Raw genomic sequence first — 10,534 nt, 5'->3', positions numbered from 1 at the left:
AGGCCCCTGAGACCCTCACAGAGCTCCCCTGCCATGGCTGGGACAGTGGGGCAGACAATGAAATGAAAAATGTTCTTGTTTTAAAAAGATGTATACTGAAGTTAAAAAACAAACTGTGTCGTCACCATCCCCTCAACCCATCCCCCTCCTTCCACCACCAGACTTTGATTGAGTTCTTAAAATGAAGGCTACCAGATCAGAGTAGGGTACAGGACTGTGCTTCATTTTTCTTTTCCTTCTGGTTAAAGCCAAGTGTTATCACTGACACGTGGGGGTGAGGCGTGGGGAGAAAATTACAACAAATCAAAATGTTCACAGCCATGCATGTCTTTCTTGAGTTGCTTCTTTCTTGTATTGAATTTTGCACCGTCAGCAGAGCAGAGCTTGTGTTATGTAAAGCCAGGGATTCCTGCATCGCAGTATCTAAGTCCTCTTACCCACATCCTGTCACATTCAGCTGCAGATGTGGGAAGAGGCTCCAAAGCAATACAAAAGGTCTGTCTTGGGATATTGTGGGTCAAAATGAACTGCAAGGATTCTGGGTTAGAAGGGAAGACAGAAACAAGTTAGGTGGGCCCCTGGGCTGGCTGGTGCCTGCAGTGACCCCCAACCTGGGCCTGTACCAGAAACTCAGGAACAGCTCCTGTTGGGATCCTTTAACCCCATCTCTGTCAGTCTTAGTATTTCTCAAGCCTAGGCCCCAGGGAGCCCCGCTGAGTCTGGCTGATTCTGCAGGCCATGTCTTTCTATACATCCAATCTGCTGCTTTGCTGAACGGGCTGGGAGGGCTGGAGGGGGAAAGGATGTCTGAGGATGCCAGGCAGTGAGTGTTAACTGGGTATTTTCATACTGCTGGGGGACTCTGAGCAGACACCACAATGCCCGTCTGTCCATTAGCAGTAGGCTATGGATTAGAAGTGGTAGAAAGGATATCTTTAAATAGATTTCTTTTTTTGTTTGTTTGGTTTCAAGCCTAGTGATTGAGGTCACTCTGGGAGAAGCTTCAGAAGAAGCAGGAAGCTCTGGTCAGAAGCTCTGGGTTTTACATTTCACAACCATTATCCTCCCTCCTACTTCAATGGGAGAAAGAAAAGATTAGGTGGGTGGGGTAGTGGAATGAGGAACAAAAATCCTCAGTCTAGGAAAATCAGACTAGAAAACATTACAATACATATTTTATATGTCTGAACCATTGAGGGAAGGGTTTGGCTTAGCACAACTCACCTTCATCAGGGAATCCTTGGTGCCCAGCATGCCTGAAATTGTCCCAGGTCCCTGTTACCTTTGAGCCCACTCATTTTGCAAATAAATGGCATGAGCTCAGAACCAGTTTCCGTTCCAGTGGAAGGACTGGGCTTATCCAAATTCTTGTCTTTAAGTCCTAGCTCTGGCACCTGCTAGCTGTGGTGTTTTAAACCAGTCTCTGGCCTGCCCTGGGGCTCAGCAACTAGTAAAGATGGCTGAGATAAGGGGGTCGGGTATCAGACTTTCATGGGAGCAGTTCTGGGCTTTGGGGGAGAAGACAGAGGAGAGGAGAGAGAGAACCAAGTGGAGTTTCTTCCAAGTCTACAGTTAAAAAAAAATGCTATTAGTTGTATTTAAAAATGATTAAACGTCTTATAATATTAATAATTTATCATTTCCTTGTAATTCATTCTTTGAAAGCTTAAAAAACATTTGCAAGCCATCCTTTGTTATAATTTCAACAGCGTGGCATTAGCACCCAGTGGACGCAGTGCCCAGGGCTCTTTGATGCCCCAGGCTGGGTGTGGGGGCAGGGTGGGGATAGGGTGGGGTAGATAATTTTGCCTCCAAGCCTTACCTCACTGTTTACAAGTTCTTTCCTTCCTGCCTCATCACTTAAGTGCCAATAAAAATGGCATCTCCCTACAGTGACTGTACATCATATAATGACATTGTCACCTTCAACTCCTGGGTTGAGGATGTCTCATTGTTTTACCTCCCCTCTTTGCAATCTCAGGTTTTGTCTGGAGTTTTGCTGAAAATAACCTTGGTTGAGTGCTGCCATCTGCTGGCCAAAATGTATATAAGTAAGGCGATGTGGCAGGGAAAATGTTAAAACCTGATTGATGTTTCCAAGACCATGCTCTGTGATGTCACTGGGTTGCGGCTTTTCATATTATTCTGTCAGCAACCTATAAAGCAGAGACGGAATCCATAACTGACTTTCAGAGAAAAATAACTCTAGAAATAGGGGTTTAAATAAAAGTTTTTAAACCTTTTATGTTGAAGTAATTTGAGATTTACAGGAAAGTTGTAAAATAGTACAGAGAGTTCCATTAACCCTTTACCCAGTTTCCTTTAATTTTAAGTCTACATGACCATAGTGCCATTATTGAAACCAGAGAATTAACATTGACACAATACTTTTAACTATACTAGAGACCTAATCTGACTTTCGAATGTTCTTTTTCTTGATCCAATTCAGGAGCTCATGTCGTCATTTCTTCTTAGTCTCCTCCAATGGTGACAGGTCCTCAGTCTTTCTTGACCTTAATGCTTTTGAAGAGTACTGGTCAGCTATGTTGTATAATGTCCCTCGGTTTGTTTGATACTTTCACATGATGAGATTGAAGAAATACATTTTTGTCAGTGCATCATATAAGGGGAAACATGATGTTGATATGACTTAACAAATAGTGATGTTAACTTTTTTTTTTTAAGATGTTATTTTTTTAAAAAAAAATTTTTTTTTCAACGTTTATTTATTTTTGGGACAGAGAGAGACAGAGCATGAACGGGGGAGGGGCAGAGAGAGAGGGAGACACAGAATCGGAAACAGGCTCCAGGCTCTGAGCCATCAGCCCAGAGCCCGACGCGGGGCTCGAACTCACGGACCGCGAGATCGTGACCTGGCTGAAGTCGGACGCTCAACCGACTGCGCCACCCAGGCGCCCCTAAGATGTTATTTTTTTAAAGAAATCTCTGCACTTAACATGGGACTTGAACTCACAACCCCAAGATCCAGGATCACGTGCTCTACTGACTGAGCCAGCCAGGTGCCCCCAGTGATGCTAGCTTTGACCTCTTACTAGCTCTTCCTTAAGGAGGGGCCTGTCAGGTTTCTCTGCGATAAAGTTATTATTTTCCTCTTTTAAATTGATGGGTATCTTATGGGAGACACCTTGAGATTTTGCACACGTCCTGTTTATCATACTTCCACCTAGTGATATTAGCGTTCATCAATGGGTGTCACTTGCAGCAAATATTACTGTGTTGTTTGCCTAGTGGTGATTATTTCCATTTCTCCTATATTTTGAAATTGGAATTCTGCTGTAAGGAAGGGCTGTCTCTCCCCTTCCTTTCTCCCTTTGTCCCTTCCTTCCTTTTCCTTTTCTTTCTTTCTTTCTTTCTTTCCTTTATATCAGTGTGTACTCATGGATATTTATTTTATTCTATGGGTTAGAATCCAATGCTATCGTTTTTTGTTTTGTTGTTCATACTGTCCAAGCTTAGGCCTTTGGGCCTTTTAAGTCTGTTCCTGTACCCTTCAGCAGGTACCATCATTTAAAAAATAACAATGGTATTGAGATATAATTCACATACCATAAAATTCATGCTTCTAAAGTGTACAATCCAGTGTTTTTTAGTATATTCATGAGATTGTGCAACCATCACCACTATCTAATTCAAGAACATTTTCATCACTCCCAAAAGGAATCTGTTAGCACTTACTCCCCATTTCCTTTCCCTCAGTCCCTGGAAACCACTAATATCTACTTTTTTTTTTTAAGGACTTGCCTATTCTGAACATTTCATACAAATGGAATTGAAGGGTAGCAGACACCCCAAATTGTGCCACTTTGGCATGTGGATTATTTTGAGCTGCAGTCAATCAAAATGTTGCAGGCTCAAGAAAAACTTTTACCTCTCCCTTAACTACCTAAAAGAATTTAGACAGGGGGCCTGCCCAGAAAGAGGGCTATTAACTCAGATAGTGCTTTTTATCTGAAAGACGTATCTGTATGTCAGGGTAAATATATGGTTACTGAATACCTGCTCTATGAATTACCCACCTCCCCTTCGAAGCCCCAGGTCCGTATCCTATTCCTTTGCTCAGGCAGGCATACAAGCCACAACTGGTTTGCCCTTGAGTCTCATACCTTTGGGGCCCCCCTACATATGAAATTAAATATGTTTTTCTCCTGTCAATCCATTTTGTATCAATTTAAATATTAGAGTAGCCCAAGAACTTTGAAGAGAAGAAGGGATACATTTTCTGACCCTGCAGCATCATACACATGTGGCCTTTTGTACCTGTGTTCTTTCACTTTGCATAATGTTTTTGAAGCTCCTCTGTAGTGTAGAGTGTATCAGTTCCTCATTGCTTTTTATAGTTGAATAATAGTGCATTGTACAGACATGCCACATTTCGTGTATCCAGTGAACACTTAGCTTGTTTCCATTTTTTTGGCTATTATGACTAATGTTGCTATGAACATTAGTGTACATGTTTTTGTGTGAACATATTTTCAGTCCTTTTGGTTATACACCTGTGAGTGGAATTGTCGGATCAAATGGTAACTCTATGACCAACTTTTTGAGGAACTGCCAAATTGTTTTCTAAAGTGGCTGCACCTGTTTACATTCCCACTAGCAATGTGGGTTTCAATTTCTCTATATCCTCACCAATGCCTGTTTTGGTCTTTATTATAGCCCTCCTAGTGGGTATAGAGTAATATTTCCTTGTGGTTTTGATTTGCACTTCCCTAATGACTAATGACATTGAGCATCTTTTTTGTTTTTATCTTCCATTTGTATATCTTATTATAATTTATTTAGATTGCTTCAAAATTTTTTCAACAACGTACTGCAGTTTTCAATGTACAAGTCTGGCACTTCTTTTGTTAAATTTGTTCCTAAGTATTGTCTTGTATTGTATTTTGTTCTATTTTATTTTATTTTATTTTGAGAGAGAGAGAGAGAGAGAGAGAGAGTGAGCAGGGGAGAGGAAGAGGGAGAGAGAGAATCCTAGCTTGCTCCACGACCAGCATGGAGACCCATGTGGGGTTTGATCTCATGACCATGAGATCGTGACCTGAGCTGAAATCAAGAGTCAGACACTTAATTGACTGAGCCACCGAGGCGCCCAGTATTTTATTATTTTTGATGCTCATAAAAATGGAATTTTTTCTTAATTTCATAATCAGATTATTCATTCAATATATTAGTACAGAAATATAATTTATTTTTGTATAATGACCTTGTATCTTGCAACCTTGCTGAATTCATTCATCAGTTCTAATAATTTTTTTATAGATCCCTTAAGATTTTCCATACACATGGTTGTGTCATCTGTGAGTATAGTTTTGCTTCTTCTTTTTTATTCTGGATGGATTTTACTACTGTTTCTTGCCTAATTTCTCAAGCTAGAACCTTCAGTACATTTTTTAATAGAAGTGGTGATACTGTACATCCTCATCTTGTCCCTGATCTAAGGAGGAAAGCAGTCAGTCTTTAGCTATTAAATATGATGTTGGCTGTGAGTTTTTCATAGATGTGTTTTGTGTGGTTGAGGAAGTTCCCTTCTATTTCTGGTTTGTTGATAGTTCTTATGAAAAGATGTTGAATTTTGACATTTTTTCCTGCATCTATTAAGATGATCATGTGGATTTTGTTCCTTATTGTATTAAGATGGTATGTTAAATTAATGCATATTCACATGTTAAACCAACCTTACATTCTTAGGATAGATTCCCCTCAATCATGGTATGTCATCCTTTTTGTGTGTTGCTGAATTTGGTTTGCTAGTATTGCATGGGGACTAAAATCATCCCTAGTTGAGATTACTATGCTAGAGGAAAGACTAAATTATCTTTCTTTCCCCTTTATAGTGAACATTTACATAAGGAGGCAATCTAACATAACAGTGTGTAGCCAATGCCTTGGCCTGATGGAAGGAGAATTTTTATAAGATTCCCAGCCACCTCCTTCCGGTGGGCATAGCTGTATATGGCAACCCTAGGTGCTATGGAACTGAGAACAGGTGGGGCAATCCTTGAGTAAGGCATAGGCAGAGGAGGCAAGCGAATGTTTGCATAGAAAGTACCTGGCATATAAGTTAGAATTGCAGTTAAGTAAACAAAAAATTCCTTTTGTAGCAGGATTCTAACACAGACTCGTGATACTGAGGCTTTTCTTTCCAGGAAGCAACTTTATTCCTGCTGGCACTGCTCAGTTGGGTTGTACCCAAAGAACTGAGCCCTGAATGCCACGTGGCATAGTTTTTTATATATTTTCTACTTCTTTGTCTCCCATATATAGTAACACACAAACATGTAGCCTGATTAAGGGGTCTCATGTTACAACATCATCAGTCATCATCATCGTCATCTTTGTGAGGGATGTTGTCACCTATAGCCAGGTTGCCTTGAGGTTTTTTTTTTTTTTTTCTTTCCTTAGGGAGGGGACCCTACCACACTTTCTTATGATTAGATAGCTCCCAGGTTGGTCTTAGCTCTTCCCAGAGGATGATAAGGTGCAGATAAGCAAGTGCTTTGGGTGCCTTGAATGTTCTGGGCATATGGCCTGAGATCCTCTGAGCCAGCTGATTGACTTGGCTTAGATGAGTTACTATTAGGTGGACCAAACACACATTTAAGGTACCAACCATGCAGGGGCACTCAAAATGTGACAACAAATTTTGGAAAGACTATGATGTTTGATCTATTAAGAAAAGCATTAAAGTAATTACCATGGGAAAAATAGAAAATGTGTTTAATTTCTTTTTGTGTACTGTAGGTTTAGTATTATTTTGAGTTTGAATTCTACATTAGGGATATGGTAGGGAGGAGGTGGGTGAAAGGAGGTACATCATAATCTTTTCAGTGCTTAGTGCCTCTGAAGATCCAGCCCTGCCTGTGGGGTTATCAGAATGTGCTTTAATGGGAAGAGCCTCCAAGTCTTAATCCCTGATTTTATAAAAGAGGAAGCTGAGGCTCAGAGAAGTTAAGTCTTTGCTTTGTAAAGTGTGGTCTGTGGACCAGCATCACAGCATCACCTGGAAGCCTTTTGGAAATGCCAAATCTCAGGTATCATCTTAGACTTATTGAATCTGACTATGCATTTTGACAAGAACTCCAGGTGATCTGTGTACAGAGTCTGAGAAACACCGGGTTGAGAAATTTATTGAGGATCAAAGAGACAGCAAAGCCAAAGTGGGACCATACTGCTACCTACCATGTATTTATGATTTTGATGTCATAATTTACTTCTTTTTATATTGTGTATCCATTAGTAAATTATTATAGTTATACTTATTTTTTTAATGTTCACTTATTTTTGAGAGAGAGAGAGAGAGAGAGTGAAAGCTGGGGGGGGGGGGTGCAGAAAGAGCAGGAGACACAGAATCCAAAGCAAGCTCCAGGCTCTGAGCTGTCAGCAGAGCCCAATGTGGGGCTGGAACTCATGAACAATGAGATCATGACCTGAGCCAAAGTTGGACGCTCAACTGACTGAGCCACCCAGGCACCCCTCTATGTTTTCTTATAGCTCATTGATCTTCCTAAAAACAGCTGTTTAAAATTCTTTCTTGGGTAAACTGCAGATCTCCATGTCTTTGAGGTAGGTTACTGGAGGAGTATTGTGATACATTGGTGATGTCATGTTGCCTCAAATTTTCATCTTCCTTTAAGTCTTGTATTGCTATCTTCATGTTTGAAGTTGTAGTGCCCCTCTCCAGTCTTTACTGAATAAGTGTGACAGAGAACTATCTTCCTTGAGTCCTGCTGGGGATTCTGAGGTTTTCTCAGACCTTCTATGGATATCCCTGCTCCATGCTTCTTGCTGCCTCCTGTGGCAGAATTCTTAAGCTGTGTGCCTTCTTTTGATCCTTCACACCAGGCTGAGTGCTGATAGCCTCCCTTTTGCTTTCCCAAAGGTGGTGCTAAAGCTCAAGTTTTATGGTCTTTCCCTCAACCAAAGATTTGGACTGGTGCAGGCTTTCTGTGAGGGCTCCCTAGCCGTCTGCAAAGCTTTCTCTCACTACTATTGGGAGCACACATAGGTAACTGGCTATAGAGTGTGTGTGTGTGTGTGTGTGTGTGGAGGGGTGAGACTTGAGTAGTGCTGGGATGACTGTGGCCACTTGGAGAGATTTGTGGGTGAGGGATCCTCAGTAGATCATGGGTAAGCTTCTTGATGGAGTCCATGACATGGTTATTAGGATTTGTGTCTCTTTAGTGCCCTGAGAGCTCTATCTGCCACTGTGCCAGCCACCTTCTGTCTCCCATGTGTGAGCTCACAATTCAGTATTCTAGGTGCAGTGGGAGAAAAATGGGCATCTTTGGCCCTGTGCTGCACAGCTATAGAAGTTGCGTGCTCACTCATGTGCTTTCACTTTCCACTGTGGGAGAAATCATGGGCTAAGAAGGCCTCTCGGGGGAGGAGTGATGTGGGTAAAGTCAAACCACTCCTCTTACCCTCTCCAATGCATCCGAACTCATTTTGTTGTTGTTGTTATTGTTGTTGTTGTTGCTCCAGTGGTGTTCTGGAACCTCTGCTGGACTCCTGGACTTCCACAAAAGTTTTGTTGTTCATGGATAATTGTCTAAGATAGTGTTCTCCAGGGGTTCCTGGACCATGGGTAAGAGAGGCTAGAGCCAGTTCCTGGTACATTGCAGGGTCCACAAGCTGGGACTTACTACCCTGTATGGGTGGGCAAGAATCCTCCTGAGTCCCTTGGTAGATGATGCTGGATCCCATAGCTCCCATGAAGGTACTTGTGACCTTGGATGGATACCAAATTGTTGTTGATGGCGGGATATGAGTGAGGAACATCTTATTTGGCAAATTTACTGATGTTCATTCCCTGGGTGTTTTTTTAGACTGCTGGTTAAGAAAAGATGTCATATCCTATTACTGAAATTCTTGTTTTTATGGAAAGATGGCTTTGAGACCTAACCCTTTTCCCCCAAAACAAAAAATCTGAAACAAGAAGCCAAAGGCAAAAATGTTCCTGCTTAATGTTTTCTAAGGAACTGGCTGATGTAATAAACACTGTGCGGTCCTGACCATGGTAACTTGACTAAATTCAAATGGAATGAAGTAAATGCCCTGGTTGTGGAGACTTTTAGTAGTAACACGTTAGAGGGTTGGTGGTGGGAGTAAAGTTTTAAACACCTGAAAAGGGAATAAGGTGAATTGTCTCCCATCACCTCCTTTAAGCCCATGAACAAACCTACTGAGTGCATCAGGTTGTCATGAATGTAGTCATTGGAGGTGAGGACCCTTCCTAGTAGGGTGGAAATAGAAAAACTTTTTTTTTTAATGTTTTATTTATTTTCAAGAGAGAGAGAGAGAGAGAGAGACAGAATGCAAGCGGAGGAGAGGCAGAGAGAGAGGGAGACAGAATCTGAAGCAGGCTTCAGGCTCTGAGCTGTCAGCACAGATGCAGGGCTGGAAGCCACAAACCGTGAGATCATGACCTGAGCCAGAGTCGGTCGCTTAACCACCTGAACTACCCAGGCATCCCAGAAAAATCTTCTTTGGAAGGATTTGAAACCAATTACATCTTATAGGTATTTATTTTCCATCTGCAGTCAGTATGTATGCTAGTTTTAGCACTTAATGAAATAGAGAACTACTGACCCCATCTAGGAGGCTTCCATTTTTGTTTGACTTCTCTTCCCCTGGGCTACATTTATAATTTCTTCTGCAGGTACTCTTAGACCCTCTAGGTTCTCTCTGTGGAGCCTTCCAAATCTACCCAAACTAGCTCCACTCGGCTAAAGACTCTAATAGTTGAAGCCTTCAGGAGACAGTGTTTGGGATGCCTACAAGGAGACTCTCAAAGTCCACTTTCCCTTCAAAAACTTCTTCCAGACAGGCAATTGCTTTTTCCTTTCTGGTGTCCTGGAAGTTAGGCATTAAACTGGGCATCTCTTTAGGGTCAACCCATTGGACCACTTGGCAAATCCCTATTCACATTTTATTGTACGTCTTTGTTGCATATCTCCTAACTTTGGAAAATGTAAAGTAATTGCTGGAATATGCTGAGAAAGCAATCTTGCTTTTATATTGAAAAAATGGAAAGCCTAACTTAGATATTATTTCTTTAACTAGAAAAATATCTGCACTTTAAAATATTTACCAATAATAAAAACAGCTAAGATTTATTAAAGATTTGTCATATACCAGATACCATACTTTTACTTACTTGTAATATCTAATCCTCACAGCAACCCTGTAATATAGATACTTAGCCCACAGGGTGCCTGGGTAGCTCAGTTGGTTGAGTAGCTGACTCTTGTTTTGGCTCAGGTCATGATCTCATTGTTGGTGGGTTGAAGCCCCACACTGGGCTCTGCCCTGGCAGCATGGAGCCTGCTTGGGATTCTCTCTCTTTCCCTCTTTCACTGCCCCTCCACCACTCTTGCTCTCTCTCTCTCTCTCTCAAAATAAATAAACATTTAAAAAATATATAGATACTTATCCCCATTTTACAGATGAAGAAACTGAGATTTAGGGAAGTTAAATCATTAAAGTTAAAGAATGTGCCCACAAATCTAGTAAT

General features: G+C 41.3%; 1 long non-coding RNA gene across 1 annotated transcript; it reads right to left on the bottom strand.

Moving 5' to 3' along the window:
- Window positions 1-202: 202 nt before the first annotated feature.
- On the bottom strand, window positions 203-2,097 carry LOC123583000. Its single transcript, XR_006704691.1, has 3 exons — window positions 1,823-2,097; window positions 1,225-1,566; window positions 203-538 (listed from the first exon to the last, which is right to left on the bottom strand). It is a non-coding gene; the product is annotated as an uncharacterized LOC123583000 (long non-coding RNA).
- Between the last annotated feature and the right edge of the window lie 8,437 nt (window positions 2,098-10,534).

This window comes from Leopardus geoffroyi, chromosome B3 (genome assembly GCF_018350155.1).
Source record: "Leopardus geoffroyi isolate Oge1 chromosome B3, O.geoffroyi_Oge1_pat1.0, whole genome shotgun sequence".
Classification (NCBI taxonomy): domain Eukaryota; kingdom Metazoa; phylum Chordata; class Mammalia; order Carnivora; family Felidae; genus Leopardus; species Leopardus geoffroyi.
The sequence above is the reverse complement of the archived record's forward strand: the minus strand, read 5'-3'. Positions and strand labels throughout refer to the sequence as shown.